General features: G+C 32.4%; 1 protein-coding gene across 1 annotated transcript in view; it reads left to right on the top strand.

The window, feature by feature from the left end:
- The window catches only part of LOC129231148 (uncharacterized), a 93,739-nt gene that overhangs the window by 34,681 nt on the left and 39,254 nt on the right, over positions 1-19,804 (top strand). The gene's annotated exons all lie outside the window — the stretch shown is intronic.

Genomic DNA, 19,804 nt, shown 5'->3' with positions numbered 1-19,804 from the left:
CCCTCAACCATATCTCGCTCAAGGTCTGCCCGCCGGCTTCGCTGAGGTTTATAATGACATTCTTATTGTCTTCTTCGCTCAATGAGTAAGTGAATGTTGCTGTTTTTAGATGTGGCGGCTGTAAATGTGGTGTGAAATGCGCTGCGCTGAGAATTTTGATTAATGAGTCAACTCCTACGATTACTTTCGAGATACGTTACCTGTTAAAAATTTCTGATGAAACGATTCATAAAAACACTTCTCATGACACTCGAGATAAAAATCAACAGCATTTCAACTCGTTTATTGAACTCCAAGCTCACTAATAATATGGGTTACTTTCATACATTTGAAAGTAAATTTTCTTTTGTTTTTCTAAACATGATATAGTCGCCTCAGAACAATAGCAGTATATATTACAGTTATTTCTGGGATTCGATGTCTTACTGTTGCTCTGAGTCGACGATACTGTTTTCGAAATAAAAATCTTGATTTCTATGAGATACGTTATTATATTAAGGCAAAGAGTTTTTAAACTACCAGAATATGAACTCAAACTTAAACTTTACACTAACGAACATATTGTCTCATAGAAACTTTTCAAGAAAATTCTCGGAATGTCACTTTTGAAAGGGCATAGAATTTTACAAATGTAGAAAGATTTTATAATTATTTATTTATTTATTTATTTATTGTTTTTTTCGGCAACGAAACTGGATGCTTATATATATATAAAAGCTGATGATCGAGTAACGCGAGTGTTTCAACAATGAAACTCGCACCACGGCATGACAATTTAATAATTTGTTTTGGTAATGTTTAAAATGCAGGTAAAGACTTTATTGTGACAAGGCTGAACTCGGTCCGGTAACTTAACTGTTTTACTGGTAAGACTGTGTCATTTCAGGGGAATGAAGAAACGAAAAAATGGTCAACAATGAGCGCTACGTACTGGAGTTTAAGGTTAATCAACTGGAGTTAGGATTACTATTTCAACTATCAAAATATCACCAAACAGGCAGTGGCTTCTTTCCAATTTAATAGCAATTTTCACATTTTCACCCGTCATACCTTGACAGGCGACTTTCTAGTTGAAAAATAATGACAACAAAAAATGAACAAAGACAAATTATTTTCATCACTTTTTCTTTATCAGGAACCTTTTTATTGAAAATAACTTCTTTCTATTTCATCATAACGAATAGGGATGCAATGAACACGTTAGTTTTTATGATCAAATCAACATTTCACGTGTAGCAACAATGGTTTTACAGTCTGCTTTTCTTTTTTGTCAAAACTGGAATCTTGGAAAATCATGGATATGGTTGAAATTGCAAGTGTTTTGCGTGAATGCACTGGTGTATTTTCAGGTGTTTTGAAACTCTAATGCATGAGTTCATAATCTCTTGATCAGCAAACACTTTTTCAACTTGCAATTGATCGATATTGTTCACAGAATAATCTCTTTTTTTCCCTTTTTTAGTGCAATTTAAGGTTAAAAGAATAGTAGTTTAATTCTGCTCTTTAATGCTGTTTTGAAGTTACTTTTTTTCGAATTAATTTTTATTTGCTTTTTAGAATAAACTAGAAAAACCGTTAAAATAAACTAGTGCACTGTGTAGTTTTATTTTAAAATTGTAAAAGGAAACTAGAAAATCGCCCGTTATGGTATGACGGGTGAAAATTGCTTCTACATTTGAACGAAGCAAATGAATGTTTGGTGATATTTTGAAAGTTGAAATTTTAACCCTGACTCCAGTGGATTAAACTTCAACACCAGTTAGATAGCGTTCATTGTTAACTACTTTTTGGTTTTTTCATTCTCCTAAAATTAGTCTTACCTATACAACAGTTAAGTTACCGGATCCAGTTCAGCGTTGTCAAAATAAAGCATTTCCCTGAATGGCAAACATTACCAAAAAATACTACCAAATTCTTATGATGTGGAGCGAGTTTCATTGTTGATGACGCCAGGAGCGCTACTCAATCAGTGAATTCACTATTATATATATATATGAGAATAGAACACTATTTTAGATTTTAAAGTCTTGGACTAGTACTGTTTTTAAAATAAGTTGTGTGGTTCACAATTCACTCAGAATGAACTAAATCTTCAATGTTTAGCTCAAATTTAACTATTAGTCCGGTTAATTTAGACATAAAAATAGTGATCAAATGGCAAAAATTCCAACAGAGACAAATTTTTGTAGACACGTTGACTTTACCATCACAAATAAAGTGCCAAAAGTCCCCATCGATCCCATGTGAGCTAAAAAAAGGTATTCGGGGTCCAAGGTCAAAATTTTAAGTTTTTTGGATTTTTCTCGAAAACGGAAAGTTTTATCGAAAAGTACCTCAGACCAAAGTTGTAGGTCTCAAAATTCTCTATAAAACTGATCCGTTGATTTTTTCTCTAAGACCAAGACTTTAATGAGTTTATTTTTGCTTTAGGGTATCCAAAATAGAAAAATATGGGAATTAATTGGGCACCCTATTCTCCTGACTTGGACCCCTGATATTCATTTTTGTTGAGGATATCAAAAACAAAGTTTACGCCAGAAACCCCAAGAGCATTGAAGATCTGAAAGCTGCAATTCAGACTGTTATTGAAAGCATTGAAACTTCGACCCTTCAGTGAGTGATGCAGAATTTCTCTATTCGTTTGCGCCATATTATGGCTGGAGATTAAAGACACTTCGAACATGCAACGAACACGTTCCCATGTATTGTACTTTGTTTTAAAATTAAAATAAAATTTTTCGAATCAGAAGTTTTTAAGAAATTATTTTTTAACATCAGCGCGTTAATAATTGGTCACCCTGTCGTTACTTTACCTGTTATTTAAATGGAACCAGAAAACATCCCAATCTTTACATAATTTGTCTTTTTTCTAAGTAGAGCATTCATTCAAGCACTTTTGAATGAAATCAGCACATTAGTGTTTTCATGGTAATGGCCGTTATTTTTGAAACACCCTGAATATATATACTATTGCAGTAAAAGACCGAAGTTGGTGGATATCGACCTTTACCGGTGATTCATCGGAAATTTTCGTTCTTTCGTCGATGCCTTTGGTATGTGAATTACTCGGCTAATGTCCACATTTACCAGATTTCCGTCTTTCACAGTAAAATTATCGACAAAAATGTAAACTCTTAGGAGCCAGAGAAAAAAATAGGCATCAGACGAATGATTTCTCAGAGTTTATAGGAAAATTCAGTGTAACCTTGCTTCTGAAAGAGCTATAGTTGGGGCAAACCTAACCTGGCAGCATTGTGAAGCTACGTAGATCCTGATCACAGTATTAGAAATGAGCCAGGTTAAGTTTGCCCCAACTGTGGTCACCAAGGTATTATCAACCTTAGTCGCCTGGGCGACATGATGAACGGGATTCGTCGAACCACCTTTTTCTAAAAAAAAAACATTACGATAAAAAGGAGTAAGATGAAAAAACAAAATTATGGAATTTCACATAACATGGATGATTTTTACCTTAGTTGTAATAAAAAAGATATTCTTTGTGACTTACGTTACTTCTGTAACAGAAGATTAGATTAATTTTTTGGTTTTGTTTTAAGCTTTTACGGTTAAGCTGTGACAAAGTATCTTTAACTAGGTCAATGAATATAAAATTACTGAATCGGAGAAAAGTATACTTGAAAGAAAGGAAGATAAAAAAAAATCATGATGTGAAAATTATTTAGGCACATGGTTTCGACTAAGGTAATTATTTTAAAATGAAAACGCTGTTACCAACAAAAAATTTTTACTTCACATTTTAAGACTGGAAATAAATTTAACATCTGGGCTAAAGACATCTTTCTTTCGACTACGGTGCTAGTTTTCTTGGATTAGTTCAAAATATTCCGTGATAATAACAAATAACTGTGTTCATATTCAGATTATTGAATTGCTTTGAGGTTCGAACTAACTCTTGAAAAAAATCCTTATTTTGTCAGGCTATCCAATCTGCAGACGCTTTCTGGGTGGTTTGAAGTCCAAGTTAGAAAAGGCTTCCTTATTTTAGTTTTGTCTAGCTACATGGTCAACTCAACGGTATGTCAAGCGTTGGGTCTTCCACCATGTCACATACCCAGCTTGGCTTGTAGTTCGTGTAAGTCAGCGATAATTCAATCATAAATTTTGTTCTCTACTAGTTATAGTATTTATTATGGATAATCGCCACTTCTTTAATTCTTTCAAAAAATTTCAAAGATTAAAAAAAATATTTTAAAGCTTCTGTTTGTTTCTCTTTGAATAACATAATAGAAACCTAAAACAACTTCTAAAACAACAGATTGAAGCTATTCAATCCAAAAGTACTCCGAGTGTAAAATTTTATTCACAGTTTGGTTGTTAGCCAAGTATAATATGAAGTTTATGCAGAGGGGGATTTTAAAACCATTTTGGAACTCATTTTGGAATTATTTGCATCTTTTAACACAAAACTTCTTTTCCGTAACATTAATGGATAAAATACCGTAATGAAAGAGCGCTTTGGTTTTTAACAGCTTGGATGTTAATTTTCCTCTTATTAGATTTATTAAGGATTACTGCTTTTTAAATTTATGCTCATATTTACAAGAAGAATTTTTTTAATGTTCGGTATGTGGTTTTTGGGGTTTCTTTGTATTTCTGTCTCAAGGAATGTGTTTTAATTGACTGTTTAAATAATATTCCAGTGACTCTTAACATTATTAAATAATCTTCTGTTCAAACTAACTTTAAAATGCATGACTTAATTGATATGAATTTTAATTACTAGCTCATTTTGCTTTTTCTCTTCTTTTTTTTTCGTCTCTTCTTCTTTTTTTTTCAGCAATCACGATTGCTTATTGCTTTTATTTGACCGTCCTTGATGTCCGGTTCCTTTTTCAGAATGGACCAGGGGCCTCTGCAGCACCGCCTCCACCGGAGGACGGAGCTGCTCCTCTGGTCCTAGCCTCCACTAGCAGCACTCTTCACCGGAATCCCCTCCTCCTAGGCGGTGGCGTCCATGTCCTGCATACACGCACTCCTACATACACACACGTCTGCACACAAACAAGTCCTTACACACATACACACACGTAACCGCCCAGGAGGAGGGGCAGGCTTGGTAGGACATGAGCCGTTTCTAGAAACAATAGCCTCCAATGAGTAGGGTCCTGTCGCAACTCGTGATTGCGAAAAACATAATTCGAATTCAAAGTGTCGGAATTCAAATTAGATACACACACACACACACACACACACACACACACACACACATATATATATATATATATATATATATATATATATATATATATATATATATATATATATATATATATATATATCTGTTTTTTCTCGCGGCCTTGAAAAATCTTCATAGAGTGTATGGTTTGTCCCTTCAGTCATACTCAAAGGATAAAAATCGCCCTCAGATATTAAGTGTAAGAAACTAACTACCCATCTAGAACAAACTTGAAATCCCGTTGCAACATCCCCCATATGAAAAAGAATAAAACAATCGAAAGGATATCGTTTTTTAAAATGATAAAAGTAAAAACAGTTCCTGAATCAGCGAAAATCACCCCCCTTCCCCTCCCGATGTAAAGTAAACACATTCTTCAACTAAAAGACTAAACACTCTATAAAAACCAAAAACAATTCTTTACAATTTAAAATATTTCGCCAAATAAACAAAAAATACAATAAATTACATTAACAGTAGCTTTTAAATGTAAAAAAATATTCACGTAACTCTCTTGTCTATGGCAAAAGTCGCCAAGCCACCACGTTACTGTCATCCAGTCGATCATAAAGCGAAGCGAACTCCGACCGATTAGCGGTCCGATCTTTTGAACGAAAACTTTTAAATCCCGCTCTCTCGCCGAGCATTTGTCTGACTTGCTACCTTTCCTTGCGTACTTGGATGATCTTCACATATTGCTTAATTTGTTCTTTCCACCAAAGATAAAAATCTTCCACTGCACTGATCTTTTGTGTACAGAGCTACCTGTTGGACTAAAATAAAATTTGCTTCGTCTTTAAATCCCACTATCTTTTCCTTTCATAATGTACTGATTAGTTTGATAATCCTAAAAGTGTTCTTACCATTGGTGCTGAAACTCAGATGGATTTGAGCCGCGAAATAAATGTAGTACGATAGTAGTAGGTACGATACTTTTTGATCATTTGGTTAGGAAAACCTAAAGCACCGATCCGGCCACGTGATTCAACTACGACGAAATAAGACACGTTTACCCGATTTGTTCTAGTACTTAATTTAAAATATATTACGGGATCTAAAATCGTTGCTTTCAAGAGAAATGAAGGCTTTTCTTTCTCTCTCTCTCTACGTTTCATCTATTCTCAATTAACATGTATCACGGTAGGAAATTTCATTACAAAAAGTAGAGCTGGCTTTCTTATTGTCCTTTGGCAACGGGTTAAATATTTATATCAGTTCTCGCTCAACAATAGGTTAAAATAAATATTAATCAATTGGGAAATATAACCATCCAATGTTTTAATTAATTAATAAATTTCAAAAAATGTTTTCCATTCGATCTATCGCGCTTCGAAACCATGCTTGCCACAATTTAATTACACACAAAAAAATTGATCAAAATCGGTCTTGCCGTTTAAAAGCCTTATGGTGACAAACGTCCGCACAGAAGATTTTTATAATAAGATATATATCTTTTTTTTTGCGAAGTTTCTCAGAAGAAAAAATCTGATAAACACTGTTGCAAGTGTTAATTTTTTTAAAATCTGATGGCTTTAAATTCATTTCGATCATTATACTTGGCAAACAGACATTTAAAAATATGTTTTAAATTCCAAATTGTATTCGTTATCATTTCCGCTAAAGCACGTACTGCAATAGGTCTGAAAAACACTCTAATTGTAAAACTATAAAGTTGGTGTTTAAAAACTGGGGCTAACTTTTTTCGCAACTGTGCAAATTCGACGTAGAAATATCAGTCGTTTGTCGACGTTTATTTCCAGTCAAATCGATTCCAATAACTTTCATTAAAAAGTCGTTCTGTTGCTATGGACACACTGATTATATTTTTACTGTAATCTGTCTTGTTAAGTTCGAAGTTCAGAGTTTTAAAAAAGTCTTAAATGTACCATTTCTCATCCATTCTCTCCATGTTTGATCATGTATTCGCTAACGACAATTATTTCTATGAATAAAATTACCAAAAATTGTGTAGTCATGTAATGTCATTTACCTCGATTTGATAGTTTGCTAGCACATTTTTGGAAATTTTTAACATTATGACGGATTAAATGCGTAAGGAAATCTCCAAAATGGTATGTAGTAGTTTTATATTTTTCTGTGAAATAGTTATTTTTAATGTAAGAAATGTAGATCCATCCCAAGAAGCTTGCGCTATAAAAGTATTTCCAGACAAAATAAATGATGTTGTCCCCAAAGATACTGATGCAATATTCCTAATGATTAAGTAATGCCGCTTTGCCTGTTCTTAAGTTCTTGGTTGTATTTAAAGTTTCTTGGATATTTTGATTCTGTAAGACTAGACGCATTCGAAGAAACCGTGTGTTTTCAAATTGAACATTTTTTCCTTGCGCTTAGCAAATCTTTCTTATGTGTTTTCTTAAATTTTGTCGTTTCTTTATACATGTATATAGTGATCAAACTATGATAAATTGAAGTAAAACTAAAGCAACATAAATTGACTGCAAAAATAAATACACAGAATTTTTCTAATTTGAATCATTTTTTATCCTGTTTCAAAATCTCGATATTTATGCAACACAAAAGCGTCATTTTTAAAAGAATAACCTTTACGGAAAATGATATAATCCAGTTTTAAACCTAGAATGTACACTCGCATTTTATTGCACTGACCATAAATTTTTCTACCATATTGCTTAAAATTTTGAGGTCCTTTTTCTTTCACAAAATACAGAAGAGTTGGGAAGGATGGGACAGCTGCATTTTTCCGAAATGAAATATGGTAAAAAACTGTAAAAAAATATTTACAGCTTGTTCATTAGAGATAGGTCCAGTATTTTAGATGTAGCAGACAAGAATAGAGCAAGAGTCTAAAACGACTGTATCTGCAAGTCAAGCTATAAATGTACTTTCACATTTTATTTCATCACAAGGGTAGTTATCTCATTCTTCCCGCCAACGTGCCATTTTCAAATCTAGGTATTCCGTACTTATAACCGAGGCAACCTCTCAGTTATATTAATATCTTGTCCATCATTGGCACCAAATTGTATCGTTTAGTGCATTTTACTCATTGAATACGCCCACATTATATAATACTCAATGAGCTATATAGTAAACTGAAATGCGGTATGAGCGCTCCGTAGTTTAGCAAACACATGCAGCATAGAATTGGACCACAATTAATTTGCAATAAAATTAAATTGGAATTTAATTATATTGCTATTAAAGTCTACGGATGAAACATTTTCCAAAAAAGGCCATTTTTTAGTTTTGGTTCCTTGAGGATTTTCTGTTCTTCCATTGGAACGTGTAGGAAATAACTACTGCAAGCCGAAAACATCCTGCAACTTTCTTATGTGTTGAGAGATGTAAAATACTAAACTTTTTTCTAAACATTTCATTGAGGTGTCTGTTGTGAAGGAATGCCACAAAACACTGGGAGTTAACTTTAAAATAATTGCATAAAATTATTTTTAAGAAGTTTTTTATTATTATTATTATTATTATTTCATTATACTGACATGAACGAAATAAATGTGAGAATTGATTTTTTATTCGCTTAGAAACACTTTTTGCTTATTTGGAAGTAACAGTGAGAACAAGTAAGGGCATGACACATTAGTATTTTACAGTTACACAAAATAGGTAAGAAAATTAAACATTGAAATTTTACCATTAATACTTGTTAAAGTTTATACTGAAACTTAGTTAAGACACTAAAATATATATAAGCCATAACACAATAGGAAATTATCATGAAAACATGAAAATGACTTCTTCTGTAAGAATGACAAGTATTACTACCTTTTCTGTACTTACTGAACAATTCAAGATGACATTTTTATAAATGATAAAATTTGCTAAACTTCTACGAAGGATGTCAAGGTTTTATTTTTCAAGTAGTGATAAATAAACCTAAGTTTTATCCTAGAAAAACTAGAGGAATTTACAAATATTTAATATTTTGATCATTTTGCCGTTTATCAAAACTGAACATTAATGTTAAAAAAATTGGCATTTTCAGCAAGTGCTGTTACACTTAGGAGCGATACTTTGAACACTTTCAATTTCTTTTTAGAATACCATAGTTAGCCTCGAGTCAGAAAAAATATTACAACTTTAAAGTTATCTATTTTAAAGATTGATTTAAATCATGAAAATACATAGCCGCCGTTGCAATATTTAAAGAAAATATTCGCTTTGAACAGGACAATCTTTTGTGACACTTTTTGGAAATAAATTCGAATTAAACAGTGTTCATTTTGTTTTACAAATGATTGTGGAGCTACGTTTAAGATTTCAGTTTTCATTATTCATCGTATATTATTTTGTTTTAGTAGCTCTTTTCAAATGAGATTACTTCAATTTATGCATAAATTGGACGGTTTTATTTCAGTTAAAAATAGTAGTCTGTGTTTAAACAAGACATACAAAAACTAAATAAATAAATTAATTGATTGATTAAGTAAGATAAATAGTTTTCGTTGAAAATTGTACCGTACATTCGCTTCTGTACCGAACTGTACCAAATTCTTTTCTTAAATTACTTAAAAAACTAAAATGAATAAATAAACCACACTTAAAAATAACGTTTGCATTGAAAGAAGATCCAAATATGAGTTTTTTATGAAATAATTTCAGGCATTACTTACGCATCATTGTCATGGTAAGGCTAACAAAAGTATGCAATTTTCTCATAGTGTGAAGTGAATATTGGGTAAATCTTGCTTGATATAATGCTTCTCGGTATATTTTTAAGCACAATACGATGTATATATCAATGAAAAATCTCATACGTTCCGAAATCAAATACACCAATTCAAAGACCAAATACCTAAAATTGATAATCATACTCCGGCTCAGTCTGCTCTCAAATTTCTCTATTTGTAACAACTCCACTCATATTTTTATAGTGTTATAGAAATGCTTCGGCACAAAACTTAAGAAAAACTCATGAATTATTCTATAATTATCCATAATTAAGAAATAGTAATTCTTAAAAATCATTAATTATTTACTTTGCCTGATCAAAAGTTATTCTGCCACTTTGGGTTTTTTCGAGCAGTGTGTGAAATGTGATGTAAGAAAATTGTTTTAATAAGTGTAATGGAACTTTGAACCATAAAACAAAATTTCTAAACTTTTAGAAACTAAAGTAAACACACCAGCAGTGGCCAGTGCTTAGTATTGCTTCAGAAGTGGGCACTTTAAGGTTTGTATTTGAAAAAATTGGAGTCCAGGTTTCCCAATGGATTTTAAAATGCAGAGGTAATACTGGTAATACCTCCTGCACGTTTGATTCACTTTTGAATCCATTGGGAAATATGCAATCCTTGTTTTTCAAATATAAACCTTGAAGTGTGACCACTACAGGTGCGTTTACCTTAGCATTACAAGGTTTCTAAAACTCATTATTTTGTATAGAACAGGTGTTCCCAGATTTTCCCTATTCGCGGAATCCTTTGGAGGATTAGAATTTCCTTATTAGACCCTAGTCCAACCACATTGTACTTACTACATATAGAGTAAACCCTCATTAGTCCGTATCCTATTGAACCGGACTTCACTTAATCCGGACAGCCATTTAGATGTACTTTATAAATAAAACGCGAGTTAGAACAAAAGTGTATTTTTGAAGACCGTAGTTTGCATTTTTTAAGTTTTCTCTAGTGCTGTTTAATATTTTTTAATCTTGAACTCAAAATACATTTTTTACTGTGTAGAGTAGTTTGCTTATGTACCTCGGCTCAATTTATGATATTTTGTTTATTCCATACTTTAATTAATTTGGATTACCTGGGTCCCCTATTAGTCCGTATTAAAAAGAATTTAATGTATATTGATACCTTGGACACTTCGCGGCACCCCTCGCTTCTTCATGCAGCATACCAGGGTGCTGCGGCTCACAGTTTGGGAACCACTACAGAATATTACATTGCGGGACGAGGCATTTCTACAACTTCAGAATTCAAGAGTTGTTTCTAAGCAGTAACTACAGAAATATTGGATTATATAGTTATCTGTGAACAGAAAAGTCAACTTTCTTTGTAAAATAGAAAGTAGAAACTGCTCTAAAAGCGTTGCACCTAGACTGTTGCGTTTGTGCTTTTTACAGATTCATTTGAAGTAAAATATGCTAAAATATAAGAAGTGGTGACCACATGGTTCTAAATCATAAGTTAAACCTAAATGACTGCACTTCCAGAGGTTTTGAAACATGTGTTTCTAGCTTTAAAATAGAACGAATATGTCTCGAATATGTTGTAGAGGAATGTGGGGCAAAGTGAAATAGTTAAAATAGCTTACCTTTTTCAAAATGAATAAATCGGAAATTAGATCTAAAAATTGCAGTAATAATTTTTCATTTTTGACAGTAATTTTTGTACCTTAAAAAAATGGAAAATTCTCACTTTAAAAAAACACAGGGGAAAAGAGAAAATGAAATATTTTTTCTAATGAAATATTTTCTATTTTATTATTAAGAACTTTTATCATCAAAGGAATGTAGAAATGAACGAACTAATGAATAAATAAGTAAATTAATAAATGCAGGAATGTAAATAAGTTAATAAATGAAGAAATACGTGAGTGATTTTATAAAAGATTAATTAAGTAAACAATATGAGCTATTTCATTTCGCCCCATCCTTTGTGCCCCGCGTGTGCTTGACTAACTGCATTGGACATTTAAAGTCAAAACATGTCAAATATTAGGTAAATAAGTATTGCACTGGACATAAGTAGATCTAATACTTAAAATGTTAATTACAAAAACTTAATCACTTTATAAAAACAAAATGTTTTTCACAAACCACGAAATATTACAATATGTGTATCAAATTTTGAAAATAATCTGCATAATATTTTCCTTCAACTTTAGAAAAATTTAGTCTTTCACTGTAATCAGCTGTATGTTAAAGAGCACAGTCAAAATATTGCTAAATAGGTTGCGATGCCAAAACTGAAAATATTTTATTATTTTACTTTGCCCTGCTATTTCACTTTGCCCCACATTTCGCTACATAACGAAATTGGGGAAATCGGTATGAAAGACTTCCGCATTTTTCGGGATACAGATATCAAGACAACACAATATTTTCCTCCTATTGTTAAATAAAGTGAAAAACTATTTCTTTATACCAAGTACAAATTCATACAATGTTGTTCCCCATTTTAGCGTTACGTTAAAGTTTTCGATAAATAAGCGCATACCAATCGTTAGAATTCTCCGTTTTCTCGGGTCCTCAGCACTACAACATGAATCATTCTATTTTCGAAGTTTTAGTTTCATTTTTATACGCTTGAATCAAATGCGTGTTTCTTTTTTTTTTCTCTCTCTCTTTTCTTTGCTTATTTGTTTACGAGTTTTTAAAAATGACGTGCATGCTTTGAAGTTGCAACACTTTTCATGACAATTGCAAGAAAATACTGAGATGTCAATATAAACATTTTCTGCTGTGATGTGAATTGAGAATGGATCAGATTTCTCGAAGAATGAACCGATAATAAAAATAATTTAAATACATATAAGATTTAATTCCGGTTTGAACTGGAGGTACCGGAGTAAATATTTATTTCACGTCTAAAAACATATAAGAATTTGGAATGGGAATACAATTTAGTTTGTACAATATCTCCTCCTTTTTTCCCTATTTGCTGCAAGAGCATAATAAAAGAAAGTACAATCAGAGACACATTAGTTTGTAGGTGAAGAAATGAATTTATTGCTTGGATGGTAGACTTCACGACATTAAAACTTCCATCTCTTATTCTGTACATGAAATACTTTCTTTGAAACGTTACAAACAGGCTCCATCTCCTTCTTAAAACTTCGGCAAGTTTATGTCTTTATTCGCTGGATTCCATGCTGCAAGAAAATAGAAAAATGTTCATTTTAGTATTTTAACATTTAGACGAATTTTTTATTACTATTATCTGTTAACTGATAACTTTTACTAACGGTAACTAGTACTGAAAGAGTCAATCCCTTCAGAATCCTCGGCATTGCATGATGCTCTCAATCCTAGTATGACAATATTCAGATTCTGTATTTTAAATCTTTATCTTTATTATTATTATTAAAGCTGAAAGTCTGGATCTCTGTCTGGATGTCTGGATCTGTGTGGCGCGCATAGCGCCTAGACCGTTCGGCCGATTTTCATGAAGTTTGGTACAAAATTAGTTGGCAGCATGGGGATGTGCACCTCGAACAGATTTTTCGAATATACGATTTTGTTCTTATTTTATTCCAATTTTAAGTCAATTTTCACATTAATTTGAATGAGGGAAAAATATTTAATTCACATGTTTAACTTTTTAGTCATTCGAAAGCTTGAAATTTTTGCATCAGATGCATCAGTTTGCTCGAAGTTTCTACGAGCATTCGGAGAGTGACAGGAATCGTTTAAGAAAATGAAACTCCAAGACTTACCATAAGCAAACCAAACCATTCTAAATGATTAAGCTCGAGAATAAAATAAAATATTAAAGATAATTTCTAATTTGAAAGTAAATTCTATTTTACTTTTGTTTGTTACCATGATCACGTCTTTTATTCACTTTGATTTTTTTTTATTTTATTTATTTATTTATTTATTTTAACATTTTCAGAAACATACTCATTTTTTCAATCCAAATCTTTCTCTTTTATTGAAAAGGATTTATATTAAAATATTTTGACTGCTAAGAAAAAATCGTCTACTTTTATTTTCTTAGTTTTTAGGTAATTATGTTCAGTAAAATATTGAAATATTACCATTACAACGCTCTTTCTATAGCGCTTAATTTTGGAAAAAAGTTTTATTTTGCGTTTTACACAAGGAAGGGAAACTTCCTTTCCCCTTTTAAAATATTTCTAAAGCTGGTTTCTTGTAAGCTACATGCTAAAATTTTTAATCTGCCAAAAATATTAAGAGATCTAAGAAGAAATTAAATAAATAACGCGTAGTAGACGTCAAATGTAAATATACAGGCGAACCAAATGACCTTATAATTTTCTACAACGGGCAAAGCCGTGCGGGTACCGCTAGTTATGAGAATACATCCACAAACCAAAATGTTTTACATTTATCGCTATAAAACTTTAGTAGTCTTCGAAGTATGCTTCCTGAATATCAAAACACGTTTGCAGGCGAGTTTTCCACTCTTCGTACGCTAACTAAAAGTCAGCAAATGAAACATCCTTCTGAACATGTGTGCATTGTGCAAGTCACTTTGACAGTATGGTATGTGTCACTATGACAGTATGAACTATGGTAGTTAGGGCTAAGTGTTGCTTTGCTGAAGGATGGAAAGTCAGTAGGGGCAACTTCGAGGCTCTAGAGAGGAAGAGGAATTGTTGTAGTGCTATTTTTGCCAGGTACTCTATACTGTTACTACGAAGCAAGCGTGGCATGGCCCATTGTCATGAGGAAATCTTCCTATCAGAGGCAGTTTCTGGCCTCACTCGGTGTCATTTTTTGACTTTAGGGAGAGGTACTAAGAATTGAACACTCGCCTGCATAAATCCATTGATATTTCAAAGTTTTATAAAATCTCATTTCTCTAAGTCTTCTGGATATTTTTTAGCAGTACTGTAGACTACTATTAAACAGTACTACTGAAGTCTAGTAATACCGACCATTCGGATAACTTCTGTTGAATCCATAAATATATGCCTCTTGAAGAGAGTTCATGTGCTCAATAAAATTCTTCATATGTAACTTCAGTTGCTACTTAATTGAACTTGCATGACTATTTAGTGAAGGTTTGTCAATGCTACTTTATAGTATCATGAAGTCAGATCTATAAGCATAAAATCTATTTGTTAAACTAGAAGCATTAGGTTTTGAAGTATTGCATGCACATTAAACGTTTTCCAATAATTCTATTAATACAGTAGAGCTCCGAAAACTCGGCTTAATGTGGGCTGAAAAGTGACCAAATTTTAAAACGCTGGGTTAACCGGAATGTGCCAGCGACAGGATTTTTGCTCTGGATTTTTTTCGCCCTGCCAGAGTGTGTTCATGTTTTGAAAACTCTACTGCATTTAGAAACATGATTTAGTTGAACAATAAAAGAGTTATGAGTAATCTATAATATAAAGCAGTACTACAATATACCAAGCATGGACATTATTATTTTATTAAATATTAATCAATCACTAGAAGGGTATTTTTAAGGTTCTTATAGAAAACTGCTGAATTTTTAACTTTATATAGGTAAAACCACTCCCAATTTTTTGGCAATGTTTTGCCATTTTCAATGACACTTTGAATTACCTAAATACATTGGTAAGTTATGTAAGTCAGAAATAGGGAGTTTATTTAAGGTTGTTCTGCAAGTCATCACCTATGTATTTTCAAACATTTATGCTAATATTTTTTTTTATCATTGCATTTCTGCTATTGACGTCGCTAACAAGATTAAATTGCACTCCGACAAGGAATGTGCAACAACTCAAAAGAAACAGCATTGGGGAAAATGTAACAAAAGTAGTTGTAAGTGATTTAGTCTCAAATACTACAATACGCGCGGAAAAGCTTTAATGTGGGGATTACTGCTTAGTTTTTGTTGTCTTAATTAATAATTTGTACTTAAAGTTCGAATTTTTTTCAAATTGAAATTTTAATGATGTGTCACTATTGATTGTATCGTTTTTATGCCACCACGCTTCAATTATGTTAGCTAACTTTTGTACGAGTTTTTGTGGCAAAAAAGAGCATTAAATTAAAATTTCAACGGAATTTTGAGTTGCGCCGCTTTTCTTGCCGGGATGTTCTGCTGCTAGAACAGGAAAATTCTCCCACATTTTTTGTCATAATACTAAAAGTGAGCGCAGGAGGTTGCAAACGATAGACTCCTACTCTGAGATATTAGGTATAAATTAATCAAATGAAGTTAAAGCAACAGAGCATGGAACGATCGAAGATGTTTTCATTCATTGATAAAGGGCATCCAATGCATTATTGTCAATACAGAATATGGTGAGAGAGGGTAAGAGAGGGTAATTTTCTAAAGTTGATAATTATGCTCCATACTTATTTCAGTTTGATAGTTTTAAAACTGCCATTTGATCTTATCAACTTTCCTTTTCGGATATTTTTTTGTGTCATTTTTTGCATGGTGTATTTAAAAGTATTTTGCGTGTTATCTGGGATATACATGTGGGTCTTGTATATGGAACAGAAATACAGGATTTATATTAAATTAAACTGCGTAGGTGTCATATATTTGTATCAATAACGTATTTACGTTTACCAATGGCGTACCTAGCATGGGTGACATCCGGGGCGATAGTTTGTGGTGTCATCCCCCACCCCCTTCAGAAGCAAAGAGGAAAAAAAATCTTTTTATGTAAACATACATGAAAAGACATGAAATTTTCAGAAACAACTACATATTTGTTAAAAAGACATTTTAAGTGGGCTAATGTAAAAAAACAAATAAATGTGGGGGTGGGGGTTAACCCCCTGGAAAATTTTCAAATTTGTAGTCTTAAAAATTAATTTTAGCTTCCACTTTTTCAAAAACTTGCGTTACCACTTGGGGTGCCATCCCCAGACGGTTGACACCCGGAACAAACCGCTCTCCACCCCCCCCCCCCACCCCCGTAGTGATGCCACTGCAATTATACTATATCACAAAATAGAAGACGTGAAAAAAAAATGACATACACTACGTGTTCTTTTTACTTTAAAATACTGAATTAATTCGTTCCATTCATGAGTTTGGTCTTTTCTACGACGACGTCTAAGAATTAAGTAAGATATGACTGGCTGATAAGCATGCTTTGAAGGAAGGAAATAATGCAACCATGCATCACATGAAGAATGCAAAACATAGATCACCCCTTTGCAATAGTCACTGAAAGTTAGTCTTGATTGTATGGATGATAATTTTTGATGTAATTTCTTTTAAACTATTGATTATCGAACCGTTAATATAAAAGCTTCAAACTTAAATTCAAGTGTATAATAATGAGATTCTACGAAGTCATGAACACGGTCATTGAAAGTAAGTTTTGATAAGCTTATTCCCACATGCAGAATATCATGCTCGAAACTAAAATATGTAATTTCATTCACCGTCTGATCCCTAGCAGCATTTCAGTCTATCAGAAAAATAAGAGTACCAGTCAGTCAGATCGAACTCAAATAAAAATCTATCAAAATTTGAGACTTTGAGACCAGAATCAGTTTGCTTTTCAGCGTGAAGTAGTTCATTCCACAAAAAAAAAAAAAAAAAAAAAAAAAAAAAAAAAAGGATGTGGTTTTCGATATGGCTGCATGGCCTTAGTGGATTAATAAGTTTTTTTTCCTTCTATTTAGTTTTCAACGGCAATACGATATCCTTAGAAATACTCGTAAGAAAACCGATACAACAAAACATAGTTTCCCTACGAGTATCTGCATGGAAAGTCAAGACACATTTTTACTGTACGAAATAGAAGAAAGAAGCAATATCTGTAACACCGATGAATCCTTAATTTAAAAAATAAATAATTTTATTTATATAATAATATGAATACAATTTAAGTAGAACTAACACAATGAAGGTTTTTTTTTTAAAACACTGCAGCGTAATTTTTTTTCAGCAATCTGCGACTCAAATTTAAGAAAACCCAAATAAGTTGGCAAGATAAACGATATCGACATTAGATTGATTGTAAAATTCAAATCACCATTGAGAAATGCTTAAAAATTAGATGCTGGACTAAAAAACTACAAGTACTTGCTACCTGTGGATCATGTTCCAGAAAATATGGTAAAAACCTTCGCTCACTGAAATTGAAAGTTTTATTTCTTTAAAATTTTTAAGGTCTTTTTCACAATAAAACTAAGAAATAGTATACAGATTTTCTCAAGAATCTGCGGCGTATACGTCGCAGTGTTACGCTGCTTTTGCTACCAGGTTTTGAAAAAGCTTTTAACTTTTATTGGAGCCTGTTAGTTCACCTGAATGTCATAATGTTTGTTTGAAATTAATTTCCAAAGTGGGCGATTTTTTTTTCAATTTATTAACAAGTTATTTTCAAGCATTAAACCAAAAAAGAAATGATTTTCCATTCTCAGGAGCTTTTCAAATTAATTGCCTTATTCTGTCGAGCTAAGCGCAAAAGTCGTATCTGCATCTGAGTTCAAAATGAGAAATTACCATTTAAAGTTGTGTTCTTTCATTTATTTGATACAGATGCAACTTTTTCAGAATTGTTTCAAAACTATTTAACATTCACAAATGACCATAAAAGATTGCATTTATAGTTAAAATATGTGACGAAAAATTACTTGGTGACCGTAACTCAATTTTGGTAAAAAGTGCAGATACGACTTTTGTGAGCACGGCAGTATAAAGGATACTAACACTAATACTAATCGTAATAAAAATGATCGTCATCATTATTATCATCAGTGTCATAATTACTGATGCTGTTATTGTTATAAAATTTCCAAACTTTAAAACACAAAAAGGGGGAGGGATACTTCACAGTATTGGCATAATTTCAGCATTTCGTTGTCTAATTATAATGAAAAATACGAATAAGCCAAAACTATATTCGATAAGAAATTTATAAAATGTGAACTTAAAAGATTATTGCAAGAGAGAGAAAGAGTCTTTGCTCTTCTCTAGCCTTTTCTATAAAAGGATCTTTATTTGTCAACAAATGTGGCAAACAGCCAAAAAAGGTAATGTCCCCATTCACCATTAATTGCATACTTAGTTCCAGTAAGCTACATTTAAGTCATTTTTGTCCACCACGAACGACCTCCATTAAAGAGTTCAATTAGAACTCAAGGTAAATCGGAGCTCTTGATAAGTTGAATGACCTTTCGGTTTCAATTATTTTTTTCATTTAAACTTGTTTTGGTCAGAATAGAAACCTTCAAGTACGGATTGAGATTTTTGTTTTCAAAATTACTATTTTTCAATTAGTATTCATTATTAATTTCTCCATACTTAGACATCTTTTGACATCAACTACATTATTTAAACACTGATTACACCGCTCCGTTCTTCATTTTCTTTGAATGAGTATAAAACTTATATTATATCTAACTGTATCATTATTAGCAAGAAAACGTTCGAGTTGAACCGAACCATTGTTTCGGTCACTCGTCTGGTCAGTGCAATTATGTATTAGCTACCAGTTTGTTTGGCACTCTGGGCTTCCTTAAGGGTTTTCCACCTCCAGCTCAGTCACTCCTATACCGGGCTGATGAGTGCTAATAAGCACGAAGCTGCAGTCCTCGGCTGGAATTAACTGAGCTGGCGGTGTATTTCATGTATTTCTACCTTAGCTCTGACTGTAGGGCGGTAACTTACTTAATAAGAAAACGTATTCGTTGAAAAACTTGTTACAGACTGATAGTGAAGGCAATTTCTGTTTTTCCGAACTACCTTGATTAGAAAACTATTTATCGAAAATTTGTTTTCTAGAATTTACAAAGTGAATAGAAATTGTACGCTTTGTGAAGTTTTCAATGTGATGCTGGGAATGGCTTAAACTACGAATGCTGTTTCTCAAGCAGTTCAGGGTCACATTTTATCGGTACAAACATTTCAGTAAGACAAATAAGCTATGAAATAACTATCAAATGTGCAAATTAAGTTCAACTTATGAGTAAGAAAACCTTATGTTATATTAACCTGAGTTAGTTCTCGATTAAAA

The sequence above is a fragment of the Uloborus diversus genome, chromosome 1 (assembly GCF_026930045.1).
Source record: "Uloborus diversus isolate 005 chromosome 1, Udiv.v.3.1, whole genome shotgun sequence".
Classification (NCBI taxonomy): domain Eukaryota; kingdom Metazoa; phylum Arthropoda; class Arachnida; order Araneae; family Uloboridae; genus Uloborus; species Uloborus diversus.
This window is presented reverse-complemented; position numbering and strand designations above follow the sequence as displayed.